This window comes from Pteropus vampyrus, unplaced genomic scaffold (genome assembly GCF_000151845.1).
Source record: "Pteropus vampyrus isolate Shadow unplaced genomic scaffold, Pvam_2.0 Scaffold57, whole genome shotgun sequence".
Lineage (NCBI taxonomy): Eukaryota > Metazoa > Chordata > Mammalia > Chiroptera > Pteropodidae > Pteropus > Pteropus vampyrus.
Genome location: NW_011888838.1, coordinates 5,647,102 through 5,657,318, shown reverse-complemented (window position 1 = coordinate 5,657,318; position 10,217 = coordinate 5,647,102). Strand labels below are relative to the sequence as shown.

At 29.3% G+C, this 10,217-nt stretch overlaps 1 pseudogene; it reads left to right on the top strand.

Annotated features, from left to right (window-relative positions):
* The first annotated feature begins 4,348 nt into the window (after window positions 1-4,348).
* LOC111740068 lies at window positions 4,349-4,467 on the top strand (annotated as a pseudogene).
* Window positions 4,468-10,217: the final 5,750 nt, after the last annotated feature.

The following is a 10,217-nucleotide window of genomic DNA, read 5'->3' as shown; positions in this document are numbered from 1 at the left end:
AAGCTATGTTTTCATTAATAAATGTGTTTCTTTGTGTGTCATAATTTTACAGCTTCATAATAAACCTTGGTCTCTAGTAAGGCAGTTAGCCCCTTCTTGTTTGGTTTTTCAAAATCTCATTGTCTATTCTGTGACTTTATTCAATATTATGAAATTTAGAATCAGTATTCTGACAAAATGAATCAAAAATTTTGTCAAGATTATCATTGACATGAACAGAATTTATGGAGTATTTTGAAAAATTGAAATATTTATGATATATTTCGATCTATGAACATAGTACATCTCTTTTCAGTTTGTTTTCTTATTGAAAAACATTTTACATTCTGTGTATAGAAATCACTTCAATTCTATGTACTACTACACAATGCTTGATTGTGCTGATGTACAGTCAGTTACTCATTCAGAGCTTATGGATGGAAATCTGAATTGCATCTAATCTTTAGTTATAATAAGTCAAAACCAACAATTTTGTAGGTATATAATTTTATAATTTTTAAAGTTTACATTTAATTTGTAGTCCTAGAAATTTGGTCATAGCATAACATAGTCAAATGTAACTGTGTTATATTTTGCTAATGCCCCCTTCCCTATGGATAATAAATATTTTGCATTCCACTGCAATGTATTAGAGTCTCTGTATCCCCACAGCCTCACTAACAGGTGTGTTATCAAAATATTGGATTTTTGCAAATCTCATAGGTGAAGGATATTTTAGTGGATTTTTAATCCATTTCCCATTTGCCCTGAAAATACTCCTTGGCTGTGCTTGCAGCTGTAGTGTTTATTCCGAGATTACTTGCAGATTACAATCCTAACCTTACCCCAAAGTTTGCTATAAATATCTCACTTTTATTATTATTTTCCCATTGCTTTAGTATATTGATAGTCTTTGGAGACAAATGACATCATTCTATTTATAGCATTCTGTTTTTACTAGTGGTATTTCCATTTACAAAATATAGTAATTCTCGGTTGCTGAAAATGTTAAATCCTAGAAAAAGAAGCATTTTCCTATGCATGATGTTAACATCATTCTCGAACAGTTGTTAGCCAAAGATTCATTTGATGAATCCAATTTATGTATACATTTCTGTTACATTAGGATTAAAGACAAGTTCTGTTTAGAAATAACTCCAAGAACAGTTTTTATATTTTGTTTTGACATTGAAAATCAGTCAGGTTTTCTTCAGGCTCAAAGAGCGCTTTTATGTAAAATTAAATTAACGCTGGCAGTGAGCTGCACTTTTTTTTTTAAATGGGAAATGGGTTAATTTTCAGTTCTCTTTCTCTGAAAGACGTTAAAGTGCCTAATTATGTATTTATGTTAATCTGAATATCCATTTCTGTAGCTTGATTGTTCATATATTTTAATCATTTTTATTTTATATTGTTGGGCATTTCCATCTCAGTTTTTCACAGACCTTTGTATTAGTGATATCTCATTTTAAGTATTATAACTTGCAATAGTTTTTCCTATTTTGTCATGTCATTTTGACTTAGTTTGTGGTATTTAAGTTTTGCTTCGTGGTATTTATTTTGCTTTGCCTTGCAAAAAAAAAAAAAAAAAAAGACCAATAGGCTTTTTTCTCCAAAGGCTAATTAATTATTGCTACATCATCCATATTTTCACTAATGATTTAAAATGCTACCTTATTAAATAGTAAATTTCTATAAATCTTGGGTATGATATTGGAGATCCTGTTCTGTTTTATTAGTTTTTCTATTTATCTATAAACAATTCTATATGGCCTTAACAAAAGAAGCTTTTTGAAATGTTTCTATTTCTGGTATAACCTATCCCCAATATTGTTTTTCTTTAGTTTTTCTGGTTAAAAATATTGTTTAAATATTGTTTAAATTTTCAGCAAAATTTAAGCAAAATCATCTTATTTTGCTTCAGGTAAAAAATTAAGTGACTATTTTTAATGTGATCATGATACCTTTATAAACTAACAAGAGAAAATAAAATCTATAGAATGTGAGGCTTCTTGTCCAAAGTAAGGTATCTCTTTCATTTTTTTTTTTAATCTCTTTTGTACGCTTAAGGAGTATTTAAAGTTTAACTTTACATAGTCATTCAAATTTTACTGATTTCTTGTTACCTTTTTTCTTAGATATTTTAGCAATGTTTTTGCTATTGCAAATAAAATCTTCATTCTTGTAGTATAATCTAAATGGTTATTATTTTTTTATGTATAACACCCGTTAATTTTAAATGTTAACTTTTCTAAATTTCATTATGCAAATTTTACTTTAGTAAATCATCTTGTTTGTAATAGGTTGTACAATAGATTTCTTTTTCTAGATATATAATATCTAAGTATATCTCCTGTATACATACACATAACACATCTTTCTGTTTATTAATCAGGATATACACATACATATGGCCAATTCCCATTTTATTCAAGTGTTTTTATGATGAATGAGTCTTATATTTTATCAAAGGAGTTACCTAAAACTTCTGTGGAAATTACATACATTTTGATTTTTATAATGCTTAATACTTTCATTGAAATGTTAAGCTAGTATCCTATTGAATTTAGTTTTATAAACTGTACCTAGCAAATACATAACTTGATTTACTTTCTGAATAAATAATATTATAAACCCTATAATGAAAAAACAAAAAACAGGCTTTTTTTCCTCTCAGAAATCTCTATCATTTTCACATACACTAAAATCTATTTTAGAATTTATTTTACTCAGCTGAACTATTTGTTTATGTCTTGGCCAGTATCACTTGTTTTCAGGTATGAACCCTTGTAATGTATTTGACAAGAGGGAAAAATTTTGTCTTTTCTTTATTTTGTTCTTCTCATTATTTTAGCATTGCCTAGGCCATCTTTGCCTAAATATATTTTCTCATATTAATTTTGAATTTATTAGACAAGTCCCCTAAACACTGAAATTTTATTGAATTCATTGTCTAATATGGGTAGAAAAGATACCTCAAATTATGTCATTTTTCTCCTCCATGAACATGACTTATCTTTCCATTTATTCAGAATTTCTTTTGTAAACTTCAAGAAATTCTTCATATTTTCCCTCCAAAAAATCTTTATCATCTAAAACCACCTATTTCTTCCGCTCTCTTCTCTTTGCTATCTATCCTTTACCACTCTGGCCTCTCTCAAGCCTGCCAAGACTTTTCCCATAATAGAACATTTCCACCCTATTCCATCTGCTTGGAAACTCTTTTTCCTAATATTCACATTTTATTTCTTTCTTGTCATTCAGGTCTTAGATTATATTTCACCTTTTTAGTGAGGCTTTCATTATACTACTCTCTAATATGGCCTTTTAGTCAGTGAACAATAACCTATTCTCTGAAAAGTTCTTATCTTGATCTGATATTTTTCTTATGATGGTGATGACTAATATCTCTGTTTATTATTTGGCTTACTGTACTAGAGAACAAGCTCTCAGAGAGCAAAATAATTGTCTATTTTATTCACTGCTAATACTCTATCCCTAAAAAAAAAAAAAAAAATGCCTGAAAGAGAGAGTAGGCACTAAAATTTTATAAATGAAGAAAGGCTTATCTATGAGAAAGCTTATTTTAATTTTAGATATAATACCTGAAAATATACCCTTGGTTATCATAGAGACTTGAAAAATCACAGTACAATTTCTTTTCTTAAATCTCCCAATAAAATGTACCTTTCCTATCTTCCTTTCTCATCTCCTTCTATATATATTTCTATTCTCAACACTTTCAGCATTTTCACTTGTAAACTTTCCAACAGAAAGTCTATATACCCCTTTACCTTTAAAATATACTTTATGTTCTCTAAAATTGAAAAAGAGAGAAGAACTAGAGGAATGCATTATTAATATATCTTTTGGATTCCTTCCAAGAAAACATATTATTACTAATAAATATAGATACTAGGACTGTAAAGGATATATATTGATAAGTATTAGAATGGCACCTAAAAAGGAAAAATATAATAGTACGTGATAAATTGGTTTTGGATGTAGGGTTTTGAATCTTCTGAGGAAATTTTAATAATGTTATGTTGTTATTTTTATCTTAATTTTCTAGAAAGCAGATTAGTTTAATGGTCATAATCATTTATGTTCATTAGTTTCTTGTCCAGCTGACTCTTTGGAATAGTAGATGTTTGCAAAGCAGCATGATGTATATCTGCAAATATTGATTTATAAAAGCAGAACTTTTTATAAGACAATATACTAGTGTTTTTGCTGTTAAGCAAAGTGATTTCCTTATATTTCACAAATATTAGTGACAATCTGAGCAGTGACCATTAACAATAATACCTACATTCAGGCATTAAAGATCTAAAAGGTCTAAAAGAAAATCCTATAAGCACACTTGATTGTCTACAGCCATGCCACCCTGAAAGCGTCCGATCCCATCTGATCTCGGAAGCTAAGCAAGGTCCAGCCTGGTTAGTACTTGGATGGGAGACCACCTGGGAATACCAGGTACTATAGGCTTAAAAATAAAAAACAAATACACTTAATTATGATAAAATACCAACTTAATTGAAAAGATAAAATCAAATTTGATATGTGCATCTCAGAAAACATAGAAAAATAAAAGAAATATTAGTTCTTTCAAAATAAGCACTGAATCATTATGTACATGTGAATATTTATTTTGGTTTGCAGTACTCTAGTATAGTTAAAACACTGTAAAGTCCAATGTCCACTTTTTATAGCCTGTAGTTGTTAAGAAAGCAAAAGACAAAAATCTGGAAAGAACTCTAAAGTTATAGCAAAACAGTAAGATTGAATCTTAATAACTCTCCTTGTCAATGACATTTTGCCAGCACATATTTCTCAGTTCAACAAGAACCAGAGATTTCTATATGTTCGATTTCTGATGTGTTGGTAAATTAAGCAGCTTTATTATGTAATATTTAAGTTTCTTGAAAATTCACATAGTTTACGTTGCTAAGGTTCTTCAAAAGATACCATATTCAGAATGACTGTTATAGACACTGTGCACATCATATGATATAAATAATAGTTTTGAAACAATATACTGTATCAAATTCCTATGGGAGATGGCTTATTTTCTTCTGTAGTACTTTCCATACAACGATAATCTACTGCCAAGTGTCTAATCTCAACCAATTAGACTCCAAAACAAAGTGGAAAGTCTATGAAGAGAACCCTTTGTTTGTGAAACCATTTTGTCCTACAGACACAATATGTTATCAGGAATCTCTTGAAAGCTATACATGAGAGAACATAAAGGGTGGGAAGAGTAAAATCAGTTTTATTATTTCTTTCCCTCCCTTCTTCTAGTATACTCAAAAGTATGTACACACATACTTACATGGAGAGGATGAAGTCCTTTGAATAAATAGACAGGTTACATTAAATTATTAGAAACTATTTCATGTGAGCCTTGTTTGTGTATTAATAATAGAGAAAGCCCCACATCAGGTTTAAAGGAGAAAACTAGTAGCTGGAGATCCAAGTGCCACTCCATAAAACATCAGATTTTATTTTTAAAAAATATAGGAGTTGGTAAAGACAATTTATAGCATTAAAATAATAACTATACTATATTAAACACATTCTCTCTTCTTGTCTTAGATACTTGTCCTAATGAATTTAATTTTTGCTTTTGCTAGATAAAGCTTTGCCTCATCATACTCATTTTATGTTTATATCTTGATTTTCCACTGGTATTGTTACATAAGTGATATTTATTCCATTCATGTAACTTACCCTCTACTTTATCTGCTTGAGTGTGTTGAGTGTATGCATAAGTAGGGACACAATGTCTGAACGAGGCCTGTTTACTATTTTAAAAAATCCCAAACATCAAACTTTTTCCTCTTTCCTTTAAAATAATTTCCTTTAAGATGTTTGATTTTAATTTGTATATATAAACTGAATTTAATACCCTTAAAGAATCCAACTCTCGCTTTACTCTCCTAAAGTGTAAATTTTTTCAAATGAAGAAAATATAGCTTGCAGATTTTTTAAACAGAGGTCTTATGAATATTTACAGATTTGTATTAAAAAAAAAAACAACAACAAATGATTCATATTCCTTCCTCTGTGGCTCTCAGGAAAATAACTGTTTTTATTTGAAATACCTATAATTTACTTGAAGGCCTAACAACTAAACTAGCTAGAAATTTGAGCCAATCACCCCAGGAGTTCTTTCCTATGTCAACTTTACTTAATAAGGAGCTACTTTGTAACTCCTCACTGGCTATCCACATTCTTGGATTATCTTCACTATATGAAACAGAATCAATAACAAATTAATCAGAGTTGAAAAAGATTAAGGATTAAGAATACTACAATTTTTTTTTCAATTTTTCTTAGGAGAAATTGAAGTACATATATAGCCAAACCTAGAACCTAGGTCTCCTAATTTCACTCGTCTTTTTTCTACCATCTTACATTTAATCATAAACATTAGGATTCTCTGGATTATTCTACTTCTAGTGTTGAGTATGTCATAAATTAGAAAACAACAGAAATGGCTATTTGAAAGTTGGGATAAATTAAATTTTAAGGTTCCTTATATTGGGCATTGTTACTTAGGAAGTTTAATTTAATTTTATTTAACCTTGTTTCCCAATTTTAAAAATACAATAATTGGAAGAGAAATCTGAACAAATGAAATGATGAATAATAAACAGACTGAAAATAAACAAAAGGAATGATCAAATCTAACTAAAAATATTCTACGAAATCTAATCTGTCTTTTTCTCTCAATCAATCTAATGATGTACAGAAGTTCAAAAACAAATAGAATAAAATGAGATAGTTAAATTCGAATATAATACAGAACAAGAAGTATCCTTATTGGAGCAATGCACACTTTCTAACATCAAGATTTCATGTTTCATTACATGTCTCAAAAGTGAATCATTCACAACAGATGGCTGCATGAGTAGTAGATAGTTCTATAAGTAATGACAGAATCTTCCCATTCAATTTTGTTTGTGGTTCATTTCCATGCACTTTAGAAGTATGTGCATATGAAACTATAAAAGATTAATTTCCTATCAAAATAGTGTAAAACTAGAAAGTAATCTTACCATCTTACCACATCTAATTTAAAAAAAAAAAAAACAGAAAATTAATTCAGGAGAAACAACATTAAATAAATGGAATTTTCTTTCTCTTTCTTTGGTGGTCAGAATTCTTAGTTTAAGGAATGTTTGAACATTTTTTTCTAACGTTAAATAATGTTTGTTCAATTAGTGATAATAACAGTTGGGTTATTTAGGATATTTTCTTTTGTTATTATGGTATACTTTACCCTCCATGCCAAGGAGAGTGATGGGGAATGTTAGATGATACCTACTGTCACAATTCTCAGGATCCAAAATGTATATTCCCTTTCTCAGTGCCTAGATTTGCATGAGCTCCACAACATATCCTACAAACAATTTTCACTTTTTTTAAACAATTATTTCTATCTTAATATTCTCAGGATCCAAAATGTATATTCCCTTTGTCAGTGCCTAGATTTTCATGAGCTCCACAACATATCTTACAGACAATTTTCACTTTTTTTAAACAATTCTTTCTATCTTAATTAAATTTAATCATTAACCGTCTGTAGGATTTTTGTGTTTACAACGAAGAAGTAATCATTTCAAGAAACTGCATAAAAAGTGACTAGAGAGCAAAGTGATTTGATAAATTTTAAGTTCCTAAGAGTATTTATAATCAGATTTAGAGAACATTATTTTAAAGGAACAAAGTATACCCAAACAAATGGTTATGGCTATTTACTTGAATCTTTGACCCAAACCTCTCTTCCCAAAGGGTCTGCACTATACTAATCTTTTGTTCCTGTAGCTTTCCATTAAATTATGCCATGGGACAAAGGAGTACTAATAAGTAAATCAGAAATTCCCTCTCATTGCAGCATCAACAGTGTGTAGTAGCAGCCCTGTTTTCTGTTGATATAGCATCGTTTTAGATTTTATGATATAGTTATATGTAATCTTCCTTAAACCATTCTTTTATTTCTTTTCCCTCAGTTAACTCATTATGGATAATTTCAAGTGGCTTTAAGTTTGGGTTAAATTAGAAATGGCTAATACAGAGAATATAGAATAGAGCCATTTTTTTTCATGTTGCTTGTGCCTTCAAGACCTGCTCAAACCTGATTACATTTCCATGATGAATTTCACTTGATGAGTACTGCTGCAAATGCCCAAATTTATAGCATGTTGGGTTACATAACACCATAGGCATAATAGACACAGCTCATACTACATGATAATTTAGTGGATTATGTTTAAATCTTCAGTCTCTATTAGAGCCCATTAACAAACAGAAACTGTTTTTCAATGGAGAATAGTTATCTATAAAAGATGGTATGACTTTGCTCCAATATCCTAAGAGTTTGTTTTGTCATTCTCCATTCTCCGTCTGTCAAACATTCCATTCAGCAAATTCTTCAAATTCCACAAATTCTTCAAATAATATTTGATCTGCTATGTCATAAGGCCCAAATGTCAGTTTATTTTATTCAGTAGCCTAAATCTGTTGCAGAGCTCATAAGTATAGCTTCAAAAACAAACAGAATAAAATGAGATAGTAAACAGAATTCAGCAATATATAAAAAGATGATATTATGACCAAGAAGGACTTATTCACAAACATGATCGGTTTAACTTTTGAAAACCAATTAATGTAATATAATTCATTACTAAAATAAGAAAAAAATAAATGGTCAGATAAAAAATACTAAAAGATTAAGCATCATTCATGCTGTAAAAATATTTCAGAAGACTAGAAACAGGAGAATCTTTTCTCAATGTGTAAAATTCCTATAAAAAAATCTACAACTAAAATTATATTTACTGAAATGTGGAATATTATTTTCCTAGAACCAGGAAGAAGCCAATAAAGCAATAATGTTATCTCTTTCCACTTATATTCCCATTTTACTGCAGGCAACAGCCACTGTAATAAGGAAAAAATAAAAGCATAAAGTTTGAAAAAAGGAAATTTAAAACTTTATTTACAAGTTACTCAATTTACATGTAGGAAATTGTTATTAACGTTTTAGAAAATACTAAAATTAATAAATGAATTGAGAATGTATTGTGTATATATAATAAATTTTATTTTTATGTTTGAGAAATAATTAGAAAGTGAAATTTATAAATACAATGTGTAGTAGAAGAACCCAAAATAATTGGGAATATGTCTTACAAAAAAACGCATAATATTTACATACTAAAAACTAGAAAACACTGCAGAGAAAAATTAAAGAACACTTAAATTAAGAGAGAGAGATCATGTGTATGGACTGAAGAGCTCAAAATTATTAAAATGCACAATGTCTAAAAATCAATCCATAAATTCGATAGAATTACAATTCAAATTCCAGCAGGCATTTTGTAAATATTCCAATCTGATTCTATATTTGTATAGAATTTGAAGTGATCTATAATAGTCAAAACAACCTTGAAATAATGACATATGTGGATTTATTAACTCAGAATTATGCTGGCATCACGTAATCTGTATATTCATTTAAGTTGTTGAATTTATTGGTTGGTTTTAAGTTATTCATATTATTCCCTATTTATCCTCTGTACCCTTAATTTCTATAATTCCATCCACTAAATCCATATTTACAATGAAAACTTTTGGTCCTCATTTGCTAAGTATAATATCTGAGTCATCAGCGAAGATGCTTCCACTGATTTTTCTGGTGTTAACCAATAAAAACTTGGGGCTGTAACAAAATTTAAAAGTTTATTTGGAGTCTTGAAAGATTCAAATCCAAGAGACACATATTCATATAGCAACTCAAATTGCTCTCTGGAGAGAACAAAGAATGGTAGGATTTATAAAGGCAAAAACCACAAATATATTCTTTCATGCAAATGAAGGATTGCTGTCTAGGTTAACAAGAATTGGTTAGTCCAATATGCAAACGAGGGAGGGAAAACCGATAAGGAAGTAAAGTCCCTATGGTATGTATCCATTCAACAGTTGTTCCAGGATGTTTATGACAAGCTTCTAGCTGAGTTTAACAACAGGTTTAGCAACTTAATAGCAGCTCTATAACTGAGGCACAAGATGTGCATAGGCCCACTTTCTTAATAGCCTCCTGACTCTATTTTAAGTAACTTTATTAGCAATGCTAATCCATTTTATTTTTTCCATTATGATTAGTTATTTGTGTGACATGTATTCTTATTTTATTTCATAGATATGATATATATGAAATTACATAATAT